Below are 23,863 nucleotides of genomic sequence, written 5' to 3' on the forward strand. Positions count from 1 at the left end.
CCCTCTGGCCCCTTGTAGCAAGTTTTGGGACAATCCCTCACCCTTCCCATTTTTGACTTTTTCGACACTACCGGCCCTGTCATTTTTTTCAATTTTTGCCCACTTTGGAAAATCCTTCACAATTTTCACACAATGCCTTCACGGTGCTTGATTTTACACATTTTTCATTCAGCCCGCCCCTCTGGCCCCTTGTAGCAAGTTTTGGGACAATCCCTCACCCTTCCCATTTTTGATTTTTTCGACACTACCGGCCCTGTCATTTTTTTCAATTTTTGCCCGCTTTGGAAAATCCTTCACAATTTTCACACAATGCCTTCACGGTGCTTGATTTTACACATTTTTCATTCAGCCCGCCCCTCTGGCCCCTTGTGGCAAGTTTTGGGACAATCCCCCACTTTTCCCATTTTTGACTTTTTCGACACTACCGGCCTTGTCATTTTTTTCAATTTTTGCCCACTTTGGAAAATCCTTCACAATTTTCAAACAATGCCTTCACGATGCTTGATTTTACACATTTTTCATTCAGCCCGCCCCTCTGGCCCCTTGTAGCAAGTTTTGGGACAATCCCTCACCCTTCCCATTTTTGATTTTTTCGACACTACCGGCCCTGTCATTTTTTTCAATTTTTGCCCGCTTTGGAAAATCCTTCACAATTTTCACAATGCCTTCACGGTGCTTGATTTTACCCATTTTTCATTCAGCCCGCCCCTCTGGCCCCTTGTAGCAAGTTTTGGGACAATCCCTCACCCTTCCCATTTTTGATTTTTTCGACACTACCGGCCCTGTCATTTTTTTCAATTTTTGCCCGCTTTGGAAAATCCTTCACAATTTTCAAACAATGCCTTCACGATGCTTGATTTTACACATTTTTCATTCAGCCCGCCCCTCTGGCCCCTTGTAGCAAGTTTTGGGACAATCCCTCACCCTTCCCATTTTTGATTTTTTCGACACTACCGGCCCTGTCATTTTTTTCAATTTTTGCCCGCTTTGGAAAATCCTTCACAATTTTCACACAATGCCTTCACGGTGCTTGATTTTACACATTTTTCATTCAGCCCGCCCCTCTGGCCCCTTGTAGCAAGTTTTGGGACAATCCCTCACCCTTCCCATTTTTGATTTTTTCGACACTACCGGCCCTGTCATTTTTTTCAATTTTTGCCCGCTTTGGAAAATCCTTCACAATTTTCACACAATGCCTTCACGGTGCTTGATTTTACACATTTTTCATTCAGCCCGCCCCTCTGGCCCCTTGTAGCAAGTTTTGGGACAATCCCCCACTTTTCCCATTTTTGACTTTTTCGACACTACCGGCCCTGTCATTTTTTTCAATTTTTGCCCACTTTGGAAAATCCTTCACAATTTTCAAACAATGCCTTCACGATGCTTGATTTTACACATTTTTCATTCAGCCCGCCCCTCTGGCCCCTTGTAGCAAGTTTTGGGACAATCCCTCACCCTTCCCATTTTTGATTTTTTCGACACTACCGGCCCTGTCATTTTTTTCAATTTTTGCCCGCTTTGGAAAATCCTTCACAATTTTCACACAATGCCTTCACGGTGCTTGATTTTACACATTTTTCATTCAGCCCGCCCCTCTGGCCCCTTGTAGCGAGTTTAGGAACAATCCCTCACCCTTCCCATTTTTGACTTTTTCGACACTACCGGCCCTGTCATTTTTTTCAATTTTTGCCCACTTTGGAAAATCCTTCACAATTTTCACACAATGCCTTCACGGTGCTTGATTTTACACATTTTTCATTCAGCCCGCCCCTCTGGCCCCTTGTAGCGAGTTTAGGAACAATCCCTCACCCTTCCCATTTTTGACTTTTTCGACACTACCGGCCCTGTCATTTTTTTCAATTTTTGCCCACTTTGGAAAATCCTTCACAATTTTCAAACAATGCCTTCACGATGCTTGATTTTACACATTTTTCATTCAGCCCGCCCCTCTGGCCCCTTGTAGCAAGTTTTGGGACAATCCCTCACCCTTCCCATTTTTGATTTTTTCGACACTACCGGCCCTGTCATTTTTTTCAATTTTTGCCCGCTTTGGAAAATCCTTCACAATTTTCACACAATGCCTTCACGGTGCTTGATTTTACACATTTTTCATTCAGCCCGCCCCTCTGGCCCCTTGTAGCGAGTTTAGGAACAATCCCTCACCCTTCCCATTTTTGACTTTTTCGACACTACCGGCCCTGTCATTTTTTTCAATTTTTGCCCACTTTGGAAAATCCTTCACAATTTTCACACAATGCCTTCACGGTGCTTGATTTTACACATTTTTCATTCAGCCCGCCCCTCTGGCCCCTTGTAGCGAGTTTAGGAACAATCCCTCACCCTTCCCATTTTTGACTTTTTCGACACTACCGGCCCTGTCATTTTTTTCAATTTTTGCCCACTTTGGAAAATCCTTCACAATTTTCACACAATGCCTTCACGGTGCTTGATTTTACACATTTTTCATTCAGCCCGCCCCTCTGGCCCCTTGTAGCGAGTTTAGGAACAATCCCTCACCCTTCCCATTTTTGACTTTTTCGACACTACCGGCCCTGTCATTTTTTTCAATTTTTGCCCACTTTGGAAAATCCTTCACAATTTTCACACAATGCCTTCACGGTGCTTGATTTTACACATTTTTCATTCAGCCCGCCCCTCTGGCCCCTTGTAGCAAGTTTAGGGACAATCCCTCACCCTTCCCATTTTTGACTTTTTCGACACTACCGGCCCTGTCATTTTTTTCAATTTTTGCCCACTTTGGAAAATCCTTCACAATTTTCACACAATGCCTTCACGGTGCTTGATTTTACACATTTTTCATTCAGCCCGCCCCTCTGGCCCCTTGTAGTAAGTTTTGGGACAATCCCTCACCCTTCCCATTTTTGACTTTTTCGACACTACCGGCCCTGTCATTTTTTTCAATTTTTGCCCACTTTGGAAAATCCTTCACAATTTTCACACAATGCCTGTCATTTTTTTCAATTTTTGCCCACTTTGGAAAATCCTTCACAATTTTCACACAATGCCTTCACGGTGCTTGATTTTACACATTTTTCATTCAGCCCGCCCCTCTGGCCCCTTGTAGCAAGTTTTGGGACAATCCCTCACCCTTCCCATTTTTGACTTTTTCGACACTACCGGCCCTGTCATTTTTTTCAATTTTTGCCCACTTTGGAAAATCCTTCACAATTTTCACACAATGCCTTCACGGTGCTTGATTTTACACATTTTTCATTCAGCCCGCCCCTCTGGCCCCTTGTAGCAAGTTTTGGGACAATCCCCCACTTTTCCCATTTTTGACTTTTTCGACACTACCGGCCCTGTCATTTTTTTCAATTTTTGCCCACTTTGGAAAATCCTTCACAATTTTCAAACAATGCCTTCACGATGCTTGATTTTACACATTTTTCATTCAGCCTGCCCCTCTGGCCCCTTGTAGCAAGTTTTGGGACAATCCCTCACCCTTCCCATTTTTGATTTTTTCGACACTACCGGCCCTGTCATTTTTTTCAATTTTTGCCCGCTTTGGAAAATCCTTCACAATTTTCACACAATGCCTTCACGGTGCTTGATTTTACACATTTTTCATTCAGCCCGCCCCTCTGGCCCCTTGTAGCGAGTTTAGGAACAATCCCTCACCCTTCCCATTTTTGACTTTTTCGACACTACCGGCCCTGTCATTTTTTTCAATTTTTGCCCACTTTGGAAAATCCTTCACAATTTTCACACAATGCCTTCACGGTGCTTGATTTTACACATTTTTCATTCAGCCCGCCCCTCTGGCCCCTTGTAGCAAGTTTTGGGACAATCCCTCACCCTTCCCATTTTTGACTTTTTCGACACTACCGGCCCTGTCATTTTTTTCAATTTTTGCCCACTTTGGAAAATCCTTCACAATTTTCACACAATGCCTTCACGGTGCTTGATTTTACACATTTTTCATTCAGCCCGCCCCTCTGGCCCCTTGTAGCAAGTTTTGGGACAATCCCTCACCCTTCCCATTTTTGATTTTTTCGACACTACCGGCCCTGTCATTTTTTTCAATTTTTGCCCGCTTTGGAAAATCCTTCACAATTTTCACACAATGCCTTCACGGTGCTTGATTTTACACATTTTTCATTCAGCCCGCCCCTCTGGCCCCTTGTATCAAGTTTTGGGACAATCCCCCACTTTTCCCATTTTTGACTTTTTCGACATTACCGGCCCTGTCATTTTTTTCAATTTTTGCCCACTTTGGAAAATCCTTCACAATTTTCAAACAATGCCTTCACGATGCTTGATTTTACACATTTTTCATTCAGCCCGCCCCTCTGGCCCCTTGTAGCAAGTTTTGGGACAATCCCTCACCCTTCCCATTTTTGACTTTTTCGACACTACCGGCCCTGTCATTTTTTCAATTTTTGCCCACTTTGGAAAATCCTTCACAATTTTCACACAATGCCTTCACGGTGCTTGATTTTACACATTTTTCATTCAGCCCGCCCCTCTGGCCCCTTGTAGCAAGTTTAGGGACAATCCCTCACCCTTCCCATTTTTGACTTTTTCGACACTACCGGCCCTGTCATTTTTTTCAATTTTTGCCCACTTTGGAAAATCCTTCACAATTTTCACACAATGCCTTCACGGTGCTTGATTTTACACATTTTTCATTCAGCCCGCCCCTCTGGCCCCTTGTAGCGAGTTTAGGAACAATCCCTCACCCTTCCCATTTTTGACTTTTTCGACATTACCGGCCCTGTCATTTTTTTCAAATTTTTGCCCACTTTGGAAAATCCTTCACAATTTTCACACAATGCCTTCACGGTGCTTGATTTTACACATTTTTCATTCAGCCCGCCCCTATGGCCCCTTGTAGCAAGTTTTGGGACAATCCCTCACCCTTCCCATTTTTGACTTTTTCGACACTACCGGCCCTGTCATTTTTTTCAATTTTTGCCCACTTTGGAAAATCCTTCACAATTTTCACACAATGCCTTCACGGTGCTTGATTTTACACATTTTTCATTCAGCCCGTCCCTCTGGCCCCTTGTAGCAAGTTTAGGGACAATCCCTCACCCTTCCCATTTTTGACTTTTTCGACACTACCGGCCCTGTCATTTTTTTCAATTTTTGCCCACTTTGGAAAATCCTTCACAATTTTCACACAATGCCTTCACGGTGCTTGATTTTACACATTTTTCATTCAGCCCGCCCCTCTGGCCCCTTGTAGCAAGTTTTGGGACAATCCCCCACTTTTTCCATTTTTGACTTTTTCAACACTACCGGCCCTGTCATTTTTTTCAATTTTTGCCCACTTTGGAAAATCCTTCACAATTTTCAAACAATGCCTTCACGATGCTTGATTTTACACATTTTTCATTCAGCCCGCCCCTCTGGCCCCTTGTAGCAAGTTTTGGGACAATCCCTCACCCTTCCCATTTTTGATTTTTTCGACACTACCGGCCCTGTCATTTTTTTCAATTTTTGCCCGCTTTGGAAAATCCTTCACAATTTTCACACAATGCCTTCACGGTGCTTGATTTTACACATTTTTCATTCAGCCCGCCCCTCTGGCCCCTTGTAGCAAGTTTAGGGACAATCCCTCACCCTTCCCATTTTTGACTTTTTCGACACTACCGGCCCTGTCATTTTTTTCAATTTTTGCCCACTTTGGAAAATCCTTCACAATTTTCACACAATGCCTTCACGGTGCTTGATTTTACACATTTTTCATTCAGCCCGCCCCTCTGGCCCCTTGTAGCAAGTTTTGGGACAATCCCTCACCCTTCCCATTTTTGACTTTTTCGACACTACCGGCCCTGTCATTTTTTTCAATTTTTGCCCACTTTGGAAAATCCTTCACAATTTTCACACAATGCCTTCACGGTGCTTGATTTTACACATTTTTCATTCAGCCCGCCCCTCTGGCCCCTTGTAGCAAGTTTTGGGACAATCCCTCACCCTTCCCATTTTTGATTTTTTCGACACTACCGGCCCTGTCATTTTTTTCAATTTTTGCCCGCTTTGGAAAATCTTTCACAATTTTCACACAATGCCTTCACGGTGCTTGATTTTACACATTTTTCATTCAGCCCGCCCCTCTGGCCCCTTGTAGCAAGTTTTGGGACAATCCCCCACTTTTCCCATTTTTGACTTTTTCGACACTACCGGCCCTGTCATTTTTTTCGATTTTTGCCCACTTTGGAAAATCCTTCACAATTTTCAAACAATGCCTTCACGATGCTTGATTTTACACATTTTTCATTCAGCCCGCCCCTCTGGCCCCTTGTAGCAAGTTTTGGGACAATCCCTCACCCTTCCCATTTTTGATTTTTTCGACACTACCGGCCCTGTCATTTTTTTCAATTTTTGCCCGCTTTGGAAAATCCTTCACAATTTTCACACAATGCCTTCACGGTGCTTGATTTTACACATTTTTCATTCAGCCCGCCCCTCTGGCCCCTTGTGGCAAGTTTTGGGACAATCCCCCACTTTTCCCATTTTTGACTTTTTCGACACTACCGGCCTTGTCATTTTTTTCAATTTTTGCCCACTTTGGAAAATCCTTCACAATTTTCAAACAATGCCTTCACGATGCTTGATTTTACACATTTTTCATTCAGCCCGCCCCTCTGGCCCCTTGTAGCAAGTTTTGGGACAATCCCTCACCCTTCCCATTTTTGATTTTTTCGACACTACCGGCCCTGTCATTTTTTTCAATTTTTGCCCGCTTTGGAAAATCCTTCACAATTTTCACACAATGCCTTCACGGTGCTTGATTTTACACATTTTTCATTCAGCCCGCCCCTCTGGCCCCTTGTAGCGAGTTTAGGAACAATCCCTCACCCTTCCCATTTTTGACTTTTTCGACACTACCGGCCCTGTCATTTTTTTCAATTTTTGCCCACTTTGGAAAATCCTTCACAATTTTCACACAATGCCTTCACGGTGCTTGATTTTACACATTTTTCATTCAGCCCGCCCCTCTGGCCCCTTGTAGCGAGTTTAGGAACAATCCCTCACCCTTCCCATTTTTGACTTTTTCGACACTACCGGCCCTGTCATTTTTTTCAATTTTTGCCCACTTTGGAAAATCCTTCACAATTTTCACACAATGCCTTCACGGTGCTTGATTTTACACATTTTTCATTCAGCCCGCCCCTCTGGCCCCTTGTAGCAAGTTTAGGGACAATCCCTCACCCTTCCCATTTTTGACTTTTTCGACACTACCGGCCCTGTCATTTTTTTCAATTTTTGCCCACTTTGGAAAATCCTTCACAATTTTCACACAATGCCTTCACGGTGCTTGATTTTACACATTTTTCATTCAGCCCGCCCCTCTGGCCCCTTGTAGTAAGTTTTGGGACAATCCCTCACCCTTCCCATTTTTGACTTTTTCGACACTACCGGCCCTGTCATTTTTTTCAATTTTTGCCCACTTTGGAAAATCCTTCACAATTTTCACACAATGCCTGTCATTTTTTTCAATTTTTGCCCACTTTGGAAAATCCTTCACAATTTTCACACAATGCCTTCACGGTGCTTGATTTTACACATTTTTCATTCAGCCCGCCCCTCTGGCCCCTTGTAGCAAGTTTTGGGACAATCCCTCACCCTTCCCATTTTTGACTTTTTCGACACTACCGGCCCTGTCATTTTTTTCAATTTTTGCCCACTTTGGAAAATCCTTCACAATTTTCACACAATGCCTTCACGGTGCTTGATTTTACACATTTTTCATTCAGCCCGCCCCTCTGGCCCCTTGTAGCAAGTTTTGGGACAATCCCCCACTTTTCCCATTTTTGACTTTTTCGACACTACCGGCCCTGTCATTTTTTTCAATTTTTGCCCACTTTGGAAAATCCTTCACAATTTTCAAACAATGCCTTCACGATGCTTGATTTTACACATTTTTCATTCAGCCTGCCCCTCTGGCCCCTTGTAGCAAGTTTTGGGACAATCCCTCACCCTTCCCATTTTTGATTTTTTCGACACTACCGGCCCTGTCATTTTTTTCAATTTTTGCCCGCTTTGGAAAATCCTTCACAATTTTCACACAATGCCTTCACGGTGCTTGATTTTACACATTTTTCATTCAGCCCGCCCCTCTGGCCCCTTGTAGCGAGTTTAGGAACAATCCCTCACCCTTCCCATTTTTGACTTTTTCGACACTACCGGCCCTGTCATTTTTTTCAATTTTTGCCCACTTTGGAAAATCCTTCACAATTTTCACACAATGCCTTCACGGTGCTTGATTTTACACATTTTTCATTCAGCCCGCCCCTCTGGCCCCTTGTAGCAAGTTTTGGGACAATCCCTCACCCTTCCCATTTTTGACTTTTTCGACACTACCGGCCCTGTCATTTTTTTCAATTTTTGCCCACTTTGGAAAATCCTTCACAATTTTCACACAATGCCTTCACGGTGCTTGATTTTACACATTTTTCATTCAGCCCGCCCCTCTGGCCCCTTGTAGCAAGTTTTGGGACAATCCCTCACCCTTCCCATTTTTGATTTTTTCGACACTACCGGCCCTGTCATTTTTTTCAATTTTTGCCCGCTTTGGAAAATCCTTCACAATTTTCACACAATGCCTTCACGGTGCTTGATTTTACACATTTTTCATTCAGCCCGCCCCTCTGGCCCCTTGTATCAAGTTTTGGGACAATCCCCCACTTTTCCCATTTTTGACTTTTTCGACATTACCGGCCCTGTCATTTTTTTCAATTTTTGCCCACTTTGGAAAATCCTTCACAATTTTCAAACAATGCCTTCACGATGCTTGATTTTACACATTTTTCATTCAGCCCGCCCCTCTGGCCCCTTGTAGCAAGTTTTGGGACAATCCCTCACCCTTCCCATTTTTGACTTTTTCGACACTACCGGCCCTGTCATTTTTTCAATTTTTGCCCACTTTGGAAAATCCTTCACAATTTTCACACAATGCCTTCACGGTGCTTGATTTTACACATTTTTCATTCAGCCCGCCCCTCTGGCCCCTTGTAGCAAGTTTAGGGACAATCCCTCACCCTTCCCATTTTTGACTTTTTCGACACTACCGGCCCTGTCATTTTTTTCAATTTTTGCCCACTTTGGAAAATCCTTCACAATTTTCACACAATGCCTTCACGGTGCTTGATTTTACACATTTTTCATTCAGCCCGCCCCTCTGGCCCCTTGTAGCGAGTTTAGGAACAATCCCTCACCCTTCCCATTTTTGACTTTTTCGACATTACCGGCCCTGTCATTTTTTTCAAATTTTTGCCCACTTTGGAAAATCCTTCACAATTTTCACACAATGCCTTCACGGTGCTTGATTTTACACATTTTTCATTCAGCCCGCCCCTATGGCCCCTTGTAGCAAGTTTTGGGACAATCCCTCACCCTTCCCATTTTTGACTTTTTCGACACTACCGGCCCTGTCATTTTTTTCAATTTTTGCCCACTTTGGAAAATCCTTCACAATTTTCACACAATGCCTTCAGGGTGCTTGATTTTACACATTTTTCATTCAGCCCGTCCCTCTGGCCCCTTGTAGCAAGTTTAGGGACAATCCCTCACCCTTCCCATTTTTGACTTTTTCGACACTACCGGCCCTGTCATTTTTTTCAATTTTTGCCCACTTTGGAAAATCCTTCACAATTTTCACACAATGCCTTCACGGTGCTTGATTTTACACATTTTTCATTCAGCCCGCCCCTCTGGCCCCTTGTAGCAAGTTTTGGGACAATCCCCCACTTTTTCCATTTTTGACTTTTTCAACACTACCGGCCCTGTCATTTTTTTCAATTTTTGCCCACTTTGGAAAATCCTTCACAATTTTCAAACAATGCCTTCACGATGCTTGATTTTACACATTTTTCATTCAGCCCGCCCCTCTGGCCCCTTGTAGCAAGTTTTGGGACAATCCCTCACCCTTCCCATTTTTGATTTTTTCGACACTACCGGCCCTGTCATTTTTTTCAATTTTTGCCCGCTTTGGAAAATCCTTCACAATTTTCACACAATGCCTTCACGGTGCTTGATTTTACACATTTTTCATTCAGCCCGCCCCTCTGGCCCCTTGTAGCAAGTTTAGGGACAATCCCTCACCCTTCCCATTTTTGACTTTTTCGACACTACCGGCCCTGTCATTTTTTTCAATTTTTGCCCACTTTGGAAAATCCTTCACAATTTTCACACAATGCCTTCACGGTGCTTGATTTTACACATTTTTCATTCAGCCCGCCCCTCTGGCCCCTTGTAGCAAGTTTTGGGACAATCCCTCACCCTTCCCATTTTTGACTTTTTCGACACTACCGGCCCTGTCATTTTTTTCAATTTTTGCCCACTTTGGAAAATCCTTCACAATTTTCACACAATGCCTTCACGGTGCTTGATTTTACACATTTTTCATTCAGCCCGCCCCTCTGGCCCCTTGTAGCAAGTTTTGGGACAATCCCTCACCCTTCCCATTTTTGATTTTTTCGACACTACCGGCCCTGTCTTTTTTTTCAATTTTTGCCCGCTTTGGAAAATCTTTCACAATTTTCACACAATGCCTTCACGGTGCTTGATTTTACACATTTTTCATTCAGCCCGCCCCTCTGGCCCCTTGTAGCAAGTTTTGGGACAATCCCCCACTTTTCCCATTTTTGACTTTTTCGACACTACCGGCCCTGTCATTTTTTTCAATTTTTGCCCACTTTGGAAAATCCTTCACAATTTTCAAACAATGCCTTCACGATGCTTGATTTTACACATTTTTCATTCAGCCTGCCCCTCTGGCCCCTTGTAGCAAGTTTTGGGACAATCCCTCACCCTTCCCATTTTTGATTTTTTCGACACTACCGGCCCTGTCATTTTTTTCAATTTTTGCCCGCTTTGGAAAATCCTTCACAATTTTCACACAATGCCTTCACGGTGCTTGATTTTACACATTTTTCATTCAGCCCGCCCCTCTGGCCCCTTGTAGCGAGTTTAGGAACAATCCCTCACCCTTCCCATTTTTGACTTTTTCGACACTACCGGCCCTGTCATTTTTTTCAATTTTTGCCCACTTTGGAAAATCCTTCACAATTTTCACACAATGCCTTCACGGTGCTTGATTTTACACATTTTTCATTCAGCCCGCCCCTCTGGCCCCTTGTAGCAAGTTTTGGGACAATCCCTCACCCTTCCCATTTTTGACTTTTTCGACACTACCGGCCCTGTCATTTTTTTCAATTTTTGCCCACTTTGGAAAATCCTTCACAATTTTCACACAATGCCTTCACGGTGCTTGATTTTACACATTTTTCATTCAGCCCGCCCCTCTGGCCCCTTGTAGCAAGTTTTGGGACAATCCCTCACCCTTCCCATTTTTGATTTTTTCGACACTACCGGCCCTGTCATTTTTTTCAATTTTTGCCCGCTTTGGAAAATCCTTCACAATTTTCACACAATGCCTTCACGGTGCTTGATTTTACACATTTTTCATTCAGCCCGCCCCTCTGGCCCCTTGTATCAAGTTTTGGGACAATCCCCCACTTTTCCCATTTTTGACTTTTTCGACATTACCGGCCCTGTCATTTTTTTCAATTTTTGCCCACTTTGGAAAATCCTTCACAATTTTCAAACAATGCCTTCACGATGCTTGATTTTACACATTTTTCATTCAGCCCGCCCCTCTGGCCCCTTGTAGCAAGTTTTGGGACAATCCCTCACCCTTCCCATTTTTGACTTTTTCGACACTACCGGCCCTGTCATTTTTTCAATTTTTGCCCACTTTGGAAAATCCTTCACAATTTTCACACAATGCCTTCACGGTGCTTGATTTTACACATTTTTCATTCAGCCCGCCCCTCTGGCCCCTTGTAGCAAGTTTAGGGACAATCCCTCACCCTTCCCATTTTTGACTTTTTCGACACTACCGGCCCTGTCATTTTTTTCAATTTTTGCCCACTTTGGAAAATCCTTCACAATTTTCACACAATGCCTTCACGGTGCTTGATTTTACACATTTTTCATTCAGCCCGCCCCTCTGGCCCCTTGTAGCGAGTTTAGGAACAATCCCTCACCCTTCCCATTTTTGACTTTTTCGACATTACCGGCCCTGTCATTTTTTTCAAATTTTTGCCCACTTTGGAAAATCCTTCACAATTTTCACACAATGCCTTCACGGTGCTTGATTTTACACATTTTTCATTCAGCCCGCCCCTATGGCCCCTTGTAGCAAGTTTTGGGACAATCCCTCACCCTTCCCATTTTTGACTTTTTCGACACTACCGGCCCTGTCATTTTTTTCAATTTTTGCCCACTTTGGAAAATCCTTCACAATTTTCACACAATGCCTTCACGGTGCTTGATTTTACACATTTTTCATTCAGCCCGTCCCTCTGGCCCCTTGTAGCAAGTTTAGGGACAATCCCTCACCCTTCCCATTTTTGACTTTTTCGACACTACCGGCCCTGTCATTTTTTTCAATTTTTGCCCACTTTGGAAAATCCTTCACAATTTTCACACAATGCCTTCACGGTGCTTGATTTTACACATTTTTCATTCAGCCCGCCCCTCTGGCCCCTTGTAGCAAGTTTTGGGACAATCCCCCACTTTTTCCATTTTTGACTTTTTCAACACTACCGGCCCTGTCATTTTTTTCAATTTTTGCCCACTTTGGAAAATCCTTCACAATTTTCAAACAATGCCTTCACGATGCTTGATTTTACACATTTTTCATTCAGCCCGCCCCTCTGGCCCCTTGTAGCAAGTTTTGGGACAATCCCTCACCCTTCCCATTTTTGATTTTTTCGACACTACCGGCCCTGTCATTTTTTTCAATTTTTGCCCGCTTTGGAAAATCCTTCACAATTTTCACACAATGCCTTCACGGTGCTTGATTTTACACATTTTTCATTCAGCCCGCCCCTCTGGCCCCTTGTAGCAAGTTTAGGGACAATCCCTCACCCTTCCCATTTTTGACTTTTTCGACACTACCGGCCCTGTCATTTTTTTCAATTTTTGCCCACTTTGGAAAATCCTTCACAATTTTCACACAATGCCTTCACGGTGCTTGATTTTACACATTTTTCATTCAGCCCGCCCCTCTGGCCCCTTGTAGCAAGTTTTGGGACAATCCCTCACCCTTCCCATTTTTGACTTTTTCGACACTACCGGCCCTGTCATTTTTTTCAATTTTTGCCCACTTTGGAAAATCCTTCACAATTTTCACACAATGCCTTCACGGTGCTTGATTTTACACATTTTTCATTCAGCCCGCCCCTCTGGCCCCTTGTAGCAAGTTTTGGGACAATCCCTCACCCTTCCCATTTTTGATTTTTTCGACACTACCGGCCCTGTCATTTTTTTCAATTTTTGCCCGCTTTGGAAAATCTTTCACAATTTTCACACAATGCCTTCACGGTGCTTGATTTTACACATTTTTCATTCAGCCCGCCCCTCTGGCCCCTTGTAGCAAGTTTTGGGACAATCCCCCACTTTTCCCATTTTTGACTTTTTCGACACTACCGGCCCTGTCATTTTTTTCGATTTTTGCCCACTTTGGAAAATCCTTCACAATTTTCAAACAATGCCTTCACGATGCTTGATTTTACACATTTTTCATTCAGCCCGCCCCTCTGGCCCCTTGTAGCAAGTTTTGGGACAATCCCTCACCCTTCCCATTTTTGATTTTTTCGACACTACCGGCCCTGTCATTTTTTTCAATTTTTGCCCACTTTGGAAAATCCTTCACAATTTTCACACAATGCCTTCACGGTGCTTGATTTTACACATTTTTCATTCAGCCCGCCCCTCTGGCCCCTTGTAGCAAGTTTTGGGACAATCCCTCACCCTTCCCATTTTTGACTTTTTCGACACTACCGGCCCTGTCATTTTTTTCAATTTTTGCCCACTTTGGAAAATCCTTCACAATTTTCACACAATGCCTTCACGGTGCTTGATTTTACACATTTTTCATTCAGCCCGCCCCTCTGGCCCCTTGTAGCAAGTTTTGGGACAATCCCCCACTTTTCCCATTATCGACTTTTTCGACACTACCGGCCCTGTCATTTTTTTCAATTTTTGCCCACTTTGGAAAATCCTTCACAATTTTCAAACAATGCCTTCACGATGCTTGATTTTACACATTTTTCATTCAGCCCGCCCCTCTGGCCCCTTGTAGCGAGTTTAGGAACAATCCCTCACCCTTCCCATTTTTGACTTTTTCGACACTACCGGCCCTGTCATTTTTTTCAATTTTTGCCCACTTTGGAAAATCCTTCACAATTTTCACACAATGCCTTCACGGTGCTTGATTTTACACATTTTTCATTCAGCCCGCCCCTCTGGCCCCTTGTAGCAATTTTTGGGACAATCCCTCACCCTTCCCATTTTTGACTTTTTCGACACTACCGGCCCTGTCATTTTTTTCAATTTTTGCCCACTTTGGAAAATCCTTCACAATTTTCACACAATGCCTTCACGGTGCTTGATTTTACACATTTTTCATTCAGCCCGCCCCTCTGGCCCCTTGTAGCAAGTTTTGGGACAATCCCCCACTTTTTCCATTTTTGACTTTTTCGACACTACCGGCCCTGTCATTTTTTTCAATTTTTGCCCACTTTGGAAAATCCTTCACAATTTTCAAACAATGCCTTCACGATGCTTGATTTTACACATTTTTCATTCAGCCCGCCCCTCTGGCCCCTTGTAGCGAGTTTAGGAACAATCCCTCACCCTTCCCATTTTTGACTTTTTCGACACTACCGGCCCTGTCATTTTTTTCAATTTTTGCCCACTTTGGAAAATCCTTCACAATTTTCACACAATGCCTTCACGGTGCTTGATTTTACACATTTTTCATTCAGCCCGCCCCTCTGGCCCCTTGTAGCAAGTTTAGGGACAATCCCTCACCCTTCCCATTTTTGACTTTTTCGACACTACCGGCCCTGTCATTTTTTTCAATTTTTGCCCACTTTGGAAAATCCTTCACAATTTTCACACAATGCCTTCACGGTGCTTGATTTTACACATTTTTCATTCAGCCCGCCCCTCTGGCCCCTTGTAGCAAGTTTTGGGACAATCCCTCACCCTTCCCATTTTTGACTTTTTCGACACTACCGGCCCTGTCATTTTTTTCAATTTTTGCCCACTTTGGAAAATCCTTCACAATTTTCACACAATGCCTTCACGGTGCTTGATTTTACACATTTTTCATTCAGCCCGCCCCTCTGGCCCCTTGTAGCAAGTTTTGGGACAATCCCTCACCCTTCCCATTTTTGATTTTTTCGACACTACCGGCCCTGTCATTTTTTTCAATTTTTGCCCGCTTTGAAAAATCTTTCACAATTTTCACACAATGCCTTCACGGTGCTTGATTTTACACATTTTTCATTCAGCCCGCCCCTCTGGCCCCTTGTAGCAAGTTTTGGGACAATCCCCCACTTTTCCCATTTTTGACTTTTTCGACACTACCGGCCCTGTCATTTTTTTCAATTTTTGCCCACTTTGGAAAATCCTTCACAATTTTCAAACAATGCCTTCACGATGCTTGATTTTACACATTTTTCATTCAGCCCGCCCCTCTGGCCCCTTGTAGCAAGTTTTGGGACAATCCCTCACCCTTCCCATTTTTGATTTTTTCGACACTACCGGCCCTGTCATTTTTTTCAATTTTTGCCCGCTTTGGAAAATCCTTCACAATTTTCACACAATGCCTTCACGGTGCTTGATTTTACACATTTTTCATTCAGCCCGCCCCTCTGGCCCCTTGTAGCAAGTTTTGGGACAATCCCTCACCCTTCCCATTTTTGACTTTTTCGACACTACCGGCCCTGTCATTTTTTTCAATTTTTGCCCACTTTGGAAAATCCTTCACAATTTTCACACAATGCCTTCACGGTGCTTGATTTTACACATTTTTCATTCAGCCCGCCCCTCTGGCCCCTTGTAGCAAGTTTTGGGACAATCCCCCACTTTTCCCATTATCGACTTTTTCGACACTACCGGCCCTGTCATTTTTTTCAATTTTTGCCCACTTTGGAAAATCCTTCACAATTTTCACACAATGCCTTCACGGTGCTTGATTTTACACATTTTTCATTCAGCCCGCCCCTCTGGCCCCTTGTAGCAAGTTTTGGGACAATCCCTCACCCTTCCCATTTTTGACTTTTTCGACACTACCGGCCCTGTCATTTTTTTCAATTTTTGCCCACTTTGGAAAATCCTTCACAATTTTCACACAATGCCTTCACGGTGCTTGATTTTACACATTTTTCATTCAGCCCGCCCCTCTGGCCCCTTGTAGCAAGTTTTGGGACAATCCCCCACTTTTTCCATTTTTGACTTTTTCGACACTACCGGCCCTGTCATTTTTTTCAATTTTTGCCCACTTTGGAAAATCCTTCACAATTTTCAAACAATGCCTTCACGATGCTTGATTTTACACATTTTTCATTCAGCCCGCCCCTCTGGCCCCTTGTAGCAAGTTTTGGGACAATCCCTCACCCTTCCCATTTTTGATTTTTTCGACTGTCATTTTTTTCAATTTTTGCCCGCTTTGGAAAATCCTTCACAATTTTCACACAATGCCTTCACGGTGCTTGATTTTACACATTTTTCATTCAGCCCGCCCCTCTGGCCCCTTGTAGCAAGTTTTGGGACAATCCCTCACCCTTCCCATTTTTGACTTTTTCGACACTACCGGCCCTGTCATTTTTTTCAATTTTTGCCCACTTTGGAAAATCCTTCACAATTTTCACACAATGCCTTCACGGTGCTTGATTTTACACATTTTTCATTCAGCCCGCCCCTCTGGCCCCTTGTAGCAAGTTTTGGGACAATCCCTCACCCTTCCCATTTTTGATTTTTTCGACACTACCGGCCCTGTCATTTTTTTCAATTTTTGCCCGCTTTGGAAAATCTTTCACAATTTTCACACAATGCCTTCACGGTGCTTGATTTTACACATTTTTCATTCAGCCCGCCCCTCTGGCCCCTTGTAGCAAGTTTTGGGACAATCCCCCACTTTTCCCATTTTTGACTTTTTCGACACTACCGGCCCTGTCATTTTTTTCAATTTTTGCCCACTTTGGAAAATCCTTCACAATTTTCAAACAATGCCTTCACGATGCTTGATTTTACACATTTTTCATTCAGCCCGCCCCTCTGGCCCCTTGTAGCAAGTTTTGGGACAATCCCTCACCCTTCCCATTTTTGATTTTTTCGACACTACCGGCCCTGTCATTTTTTTCAATTTTTGCCCGCTTTGGAAAATCCTTCACAATTTTCACACAATGCCTTCACGGTGCTTGATTTTACACATTTTTCATTCAGCCCGCCCCTCTGGCCCCTTGTAGCAAGTTTTGGGACAATCCCCCACTTTTCCCATTTTTGACTTTTTCGACACTACCGGCCCTGTCATTTTTTTCAATTTTTGCCCACTTTGGAAAATCCTTCACAATTTTCAAACAATGCCTTCACGATGCTTGATTTTACACATTTTACATTCAGCCCGCCCCTCTGGCCCCTTGTAGCGAGTTTAGGAACAATCCCTCACCCTTCCCATTTTTGACTTTTTCGACACTACCGGCCCTGTCATTTTTTTCAATTTTTGCCCGCTTTGGAAAATCCTTCACAATTTTCACACAATGCCTTCACGGTGCTTGATTTTACACATTTTTCATTCAGCCCGCCCCTCTGGCCCCTTGTAGCAAGTTTTGGGACAATCCCCCACTTTTCCCATTTTTGACTTTTTCGACACTACCGGCCCTGTCATTTTTTTCAATTTTTGCCCACTTTGGAAATTCCTTCACAATTTTCAAACAATGCCTTCACGATACTTGATTTTACACATTTTTCATTCAGCCCGCCCCTCTGGCCCCTTGTAGCAAGTTTTGGGACAATCCCTCACCCTTCCCATTTTTGATTTTTTCGACACTACCGGCCCTGTCATTTTTTTCAATTTTTGCCCGCTTTGGAAAATCCTTCACAATTTTCACACAATGCCTTCACGGTGCTTGATTTTACACATTTTTCATTCAGCCCGCCCCTCTGGCCCCTTGTAGCAAGTTTTGGGACAATCCCTCACCCTTCCCATTTTTGATTTTTTCGACTGTCATTTTTTTCAATTTTTGCCCGCTTTGGAAAATCCTTCACAATTTTCACACAATGCCTTCACGGTGCTTGATTTTACACATTTTTCATTCAGCCCGCCCCTCTGGCCCCTTGTAGCAAGTTTTGGGACAATCCCTCACCCTTCCCATTTTTGACTTTTTCGACACTACCGGCCCTGTCATTTTTTTCAATTTTTGCCCACTTTGGAAAATCCTTCACAATTTTCACACAATGCCTTCACGGTGCTTGATTTTACACATTTTTCATTCAGCCCGCCCCTCTGGCCCCTTGTAGCAAGTTTTGGGACAATCCCTCACCCTTCCCATTTTTGATTTTTTCGACACTACCGGCCCTGTCATTTTTTTCAATTTTTGCCCGCTTTGGAAAATCTTTCACAATTTTCACACAATGCCTTCACGGTGCTTGATTTTACACATTTTTCATTCAGCCCGCCCCTCTGGCCCCTTGTAGCAAGTTTTGGGACAATCCCCCACTTTTCCCATTTTTGACTTTTTCGACACTACCGGCCCTGTCATTTTTTTCAATTTTTGCCCACTTTGGAAAATCCTTCACAATTTTCAAACAATGCCTTCACGATGCTTGATTTTACACATTTTACATTCAGCCCGCCCCTCTGGCCCCTTGTAGCGAGTTTAGGAACAATCCCTCACCCTTCCCATTTTTGACTTTTTCGACACTACCGGCCCTGTCATTTTTTTCAATTTTTGCCCGCTTTGGAAAATCCTTCACAATTTTCACACAATGCCTTCACGGTGCTTGATTTTACACATTTTTCATTCAGCCCGCCCCTCTGGCCCCTTGTAGCAAGTTTTGGGACAATCCCCCACTTTTCCCATTTTTGACTTTTTCGACACTACCGGCCCTGTCATTTTTTTCAATTTTTGCCCACTTTGGAAATTCCTTCACAATTTTCAAACAATGCCTTCACGATACTTGATTTTACACATTTTTCATTCAGCCCGCCCCTCTGGCCCCTTGTAGCAAGTTTTGGGACAATCCCTCACCCTTCCCATTTTTGATTTTTTCGACACTACCGGCCCTGTCATTTTTTTCAATTTTTGCCCGCTTTGGAAAATCCTTCACAATTTTCACACAATGCCTTCACGGTGCTTGATTTTACACATTTTTCATTCAGCCCGCCCCTCTGGCCCCTTGTAGCAAGTTTTGGGACAATCCCTCACCCTTCCCATTTTTGATTTTTTCGACTGTCATTTTTTTCAATTTTTGCCCGCTTTGGAAAATCCTTCACAATTTTCACACAATGCCTTCACGGTGCTTGATTTTACACATTTTTCATTCAGCCCGCCCCTCTGGCCCCTTGTAGCAAGTTTTGGGACAATCCCTCACCCTTCCCATTTTTGACTTTTTCGACACTACCGGCCCTGTCATTTTTTTCAATTTTTGCCCACTTTGGAAAATCCTTCACAATTTTCACACAATGCCTTCACGGTGCTTGATTTTACACATTTTTCATTCAGCCCGCCCCTCTGGCCCCTTGTAGCAAGTTTTGGGACAATCCCTCACCCTTCCCATTTTTGATTTTTTCGACACTACCGGCCCTGTCATTTTTTTCAATTTTTGCCCGCTTTGGAAAATCTTTCACAATTTTCACACAATGCCTTCACGGTGCTTGATTTTACACATTTTTCATTCAGCCCGCCCCTCTGGCCCCTTGTAGCAAGTTTTGGGACAATCCCTCACCCTTCCCATTTTTGACTTTTTCGACACTACCGGCCCTGTCATTTTTTTCAATTTTTGCCCACTTTGGAAAATCCTTCACAATTTTCAAACAATGCCTTCACGATGCTTGATTTTACACATTTTTCATTCAGCCCGCCCCTCTGGCCCCTTGTAGCAAGTTTTGGGACAATCCCTCACCCTTCCCATTTTTGATTTTTTCGACACTACCGGCCCTGTCATTTTTTTCAATTTTTGCCCGCTTTGGAAAATCCTTCACAATTTTCACACAATGCCTTCACGGTGCTTGATTTTACACATTTTTCATTCAGCCCGCCCCTCTGGCCCCTTGTAGCAAGTTTTGGGACAATCCCCCACTTTTCCCATTTTTGACTTTTTCGACACTACCGGCCCTGTCATTTTTTTCAATTTTTGCCCACTTTGGAAAATCCTTCACAATTTTCAAACAATGCCTTCACGATGCTTGATTTTACACATTTTTCATTCAGCCCGCCCCTCTGGCCCCTTGTAGCGAGTTTAGGAACAATCCCTCACCCTTCCCATTTTTGACTTTTTCGACACTACCGGCCCTGTCATTTTTTTCAATTTTTGCCCGCTTTGGAAAATCCTTCACAATTTTCACACAATGCCTTCACGGTGCTTGATTTTACACATTTTTCATTCAGCCCGCCCCTCTGGCCCCTTGTAGCAAGTTTTGGGACAATCCCCCACTTTTCCCATTTTTGACTTTTTCGACACTACCGGCCCTGTCATTTTTTTCAATTTTTGCCCACTTTGGAAATTCCTTCACAATTTTCAAACAATGCCTTCACGATACTTGATTTTACACATTTTTCATTCAGCCCGCCCCTCTGGCCCCTTGTAGCAAGTTTTGGGACAATCCCTCACCCTTCCCATTTTTGATTTTTTCGACACTACCGGCCCTGTCATTTTTTTCAATTTTTGCCCGCTTTGGAAAATCCTTCACAATTTTCACACAATGCCTTCACGGTGCTTGATTTTACACATTTTTCATTCAGCCCGCCCCTCTGGCCCCTTGTAGCAAGTTTTGGGACAATCCCTCACCCTTCCCATTTTTGATTTTTTCGACACTACCGGCCCTGTCATTTTTTTCAATTTTTGCCCGCTTTGGAAAATCTTTCACAATTTTCACACAATGCCTTCACGGTGCTTGATTTTACACATTTTTCATTCAGCCCGCCCCTCTGGCCCCTTGTAGCAAGTTTTGGGACAATCCCCCACTTTTCCCATTTTTGACTTTTTCGACACTACCGGCCCTGTCATTTTTTTCAATTTTTGCCCACTTTGGAAAATCCTTCACAATTTTCAAACAATGCCTTCACGATGCTTGATTTTACACATTTTTCATTCAGCCCGCCCCTCTGGCCCCTTGTAGCAAGTTTTGGGACAATCCCTCACCCTTCCCATTTTTGATTTTTTCGACACTACCGGCCCTGTCATTTTTTTCAATTTTTGCCCGCTTTGGAAAATCCTTCACAATTTTCACACAATGCCTTCACGGTGCTTGATTTTACACATTTTTCATTCAGCCCGCCCCTCTGGCCCCTTGTAGCAAGTTTTGGGACAATCCCTCACCCTTCCCATTTTTGATTTTTTCGACACTACCGGCCCTGTCATTTTTTTCAATTTTTGCCCACTTTGGAAAATCTTTCACAATTTTCACACAATGCCTTCACGGTGCTTGATTTTACACATTTTTCATTCAGCCCGCCCCTCTGGCCCCTTGTAGCAAGTTTTGGGACAATCCCCCACTTTTCCCATTTTTGACTTTTTCGACACTACCGGCCCTGTCATTTTTTTCAATTTTTGCCCACTTTGGAAAATCCTTCACAATTTTCAAACAATGCCTTCACGATGCTTGATTTTACACATTTTTCATTCAGCCCGCCCCTCTGGCCCCTTGTAGCAAGTTTTGGGACAATCCCTCACCCTTCCCATTTTTGATTTTTTCGACACTACCGGCCCTGTCATTTTTTTCAATTTTTGCCCGCTTTGGAAAATCCTTCACAATTTTCACACAATGCCTTCACGGTGCTTGATTTTACACATTTTTCATTCAGCCCGCCCCTCTGGCCCCTTGTAGCAAGTTTTGGGACAATCCCCCACTTTTCCCATTTTTGACTTTTTCGACACTACCGGCCCTGTCATTTTTTTCAATTTTTGCCCACTTTGGAAAATCCTTCACAATTTTCAAACAATGCCTTCACGATGCTTGATTTTACACATTTTTCATTCAGCCCGCCCCTCTGGCCCCTTGTAGCGAGTTTAGGAACAATCCCTCACCCTTCCCATTTTTGACTTTTTCGACACTACCGGCCCTGTCATTTTTTTCAATTTTTGCCCGCTTTGGAAAATCCTTCACAATTTTCACACAATGCCTTCACGGTGCTTGATTTTACACATTTTTCATTCAGCCCGCCCCTCTGGCCCCTTGTAGCAAGTTTTGGGACAATCCCTCACCCTTCCCATTTTTGACTTTTTCGACACTACCGGCCCTGTCATTTTTTTCAATTTTTGCCCACTTTGGAAAATCCTTCACAATTTTCACACAATGCCTTCACGGTGCTTGATTTTACACATTTTTCATTCAGCCCGCCCCTCTGGCCCCTTGTAGCAAGTTTTGGGACAATCCCCCACTTTTCCCATTTTTGACTTTTTCGACACTACCGGCCCTGTCATTTTTTTCAATTTTTGCCCACTTTGGAAAATCCTTCACAATTTTCAAACAATGCCTTCACGATGCTTGATTTTACACATTTTTCATTCAGCCCGCCCCTCTGGCCCCTTGTAGCGAGTTTAGGAACAATCCCTCACCCTTCCCATTTTTGACTTTTTCGACACTACCGGCCCTGTCATTTTTTTCAATTTTTGCCCACTTTGGAAAATCCTTCACAATTTTCACACAATGCCTTCACGGTGCTTGATTTTACACATTTTTCATTCAGCCCGCCCCTCTGGCCCCTTGTAGCAAGTTTTGGGACAATCCCTCACCCTTCCCATTTTTGACTTTTTCGACACTACCGGCCCTGTCATTTTTTTCAATTTTTGCCCACTTTGGAAAATCCTTCACAATTTTCAAACAATGCCTTCACGATGCTTGATTTTACACATTTTTCATTCAGCCCGCCCCTCTGGCCCCTTGTAGCAAGTTTTGGGACAATCCCTCACCCTTCCCATTTTTGATTTTTTCGACACTACCGGCCCTGTCATTTTTTTTCAATTTTTGCCCGCTTTGGAAAATCCTTCACAATTTTCACACAATGCCTTCACGGTGCTTGATTTTACACATTTTTCATTCAGCCCGCCCCTCTGGCCCCTTGTAGCAAGTTTTGGGACAATCCCTCACCCTTCCCATTTTTGATTTTTTCGACACTACCGGCCCTGTCATTTTTTTCAATTTTTGCCCGCTTTGGAAAATCCTTCACAATTTTCACACAATGCCTTCACGGTGCTTGATTTTACACATTTTTCATTCAGCCCGCCCCTCTGGCCCCTTGTAGCAAGTTTTGGGACAATCCCCCACTTTTCCCATTTTTGACTTTTTCGACACTACCGGCCCTGTCATTTTTTTCAATTTTTGCCCACTTTGGAAAATCCTTCACAATTTTCAAACAATGCCTTCACGATGCTTGATTTTACACATTTTTCATTCAGCCCGCCCCTCTGGCCCCTTGTAGCGAGTTTAGGAACAATCCCTCACCCTTCCCATTTTTGACTTTTTCGACACTACCGGCCCTGTCATTTTTTTCAATTTTTGCCCGCTTTGGAAAATCCTTCACAATTTTCACACAATGCCTTCACGGTGCTTGATTTTACACATTTTTCATTCAGCCCGCCCCTCTGGCCCCTTGTAGCAAGTTTTGGGACAATCCCTCACCCTTCCCATTTTTGACTTTTTCGACACTACCGGCCCTGTCATTTTTTTCAATTTTTGCCCACTTTGGAAAATCCTTCACAATTTTCACACAATGCCTTCACGGTGCTTGATTTTACACATTTTTCATTCAGCCCGCCCCTCTGGCCCCTTGTAGCAAGTTTTGGGACAATCCCCCACTTTTCCCATTTTTGACTT

Source organism: Scomber japonicus, chromosome 22, assembly GCF_027409825.1.
Source record: "Scomber japonicus isolate fScoJap1 chromosome 22, fScoJap1.pri, whole genome shotgun sequence".
NCBI classification, from domain to species: domain Eukaryota; kingdom Metazoa; phylum Chordata; class Actinopteri; order Scombriformes; family Scombridae; genus Scomber; species Scomber japonicus.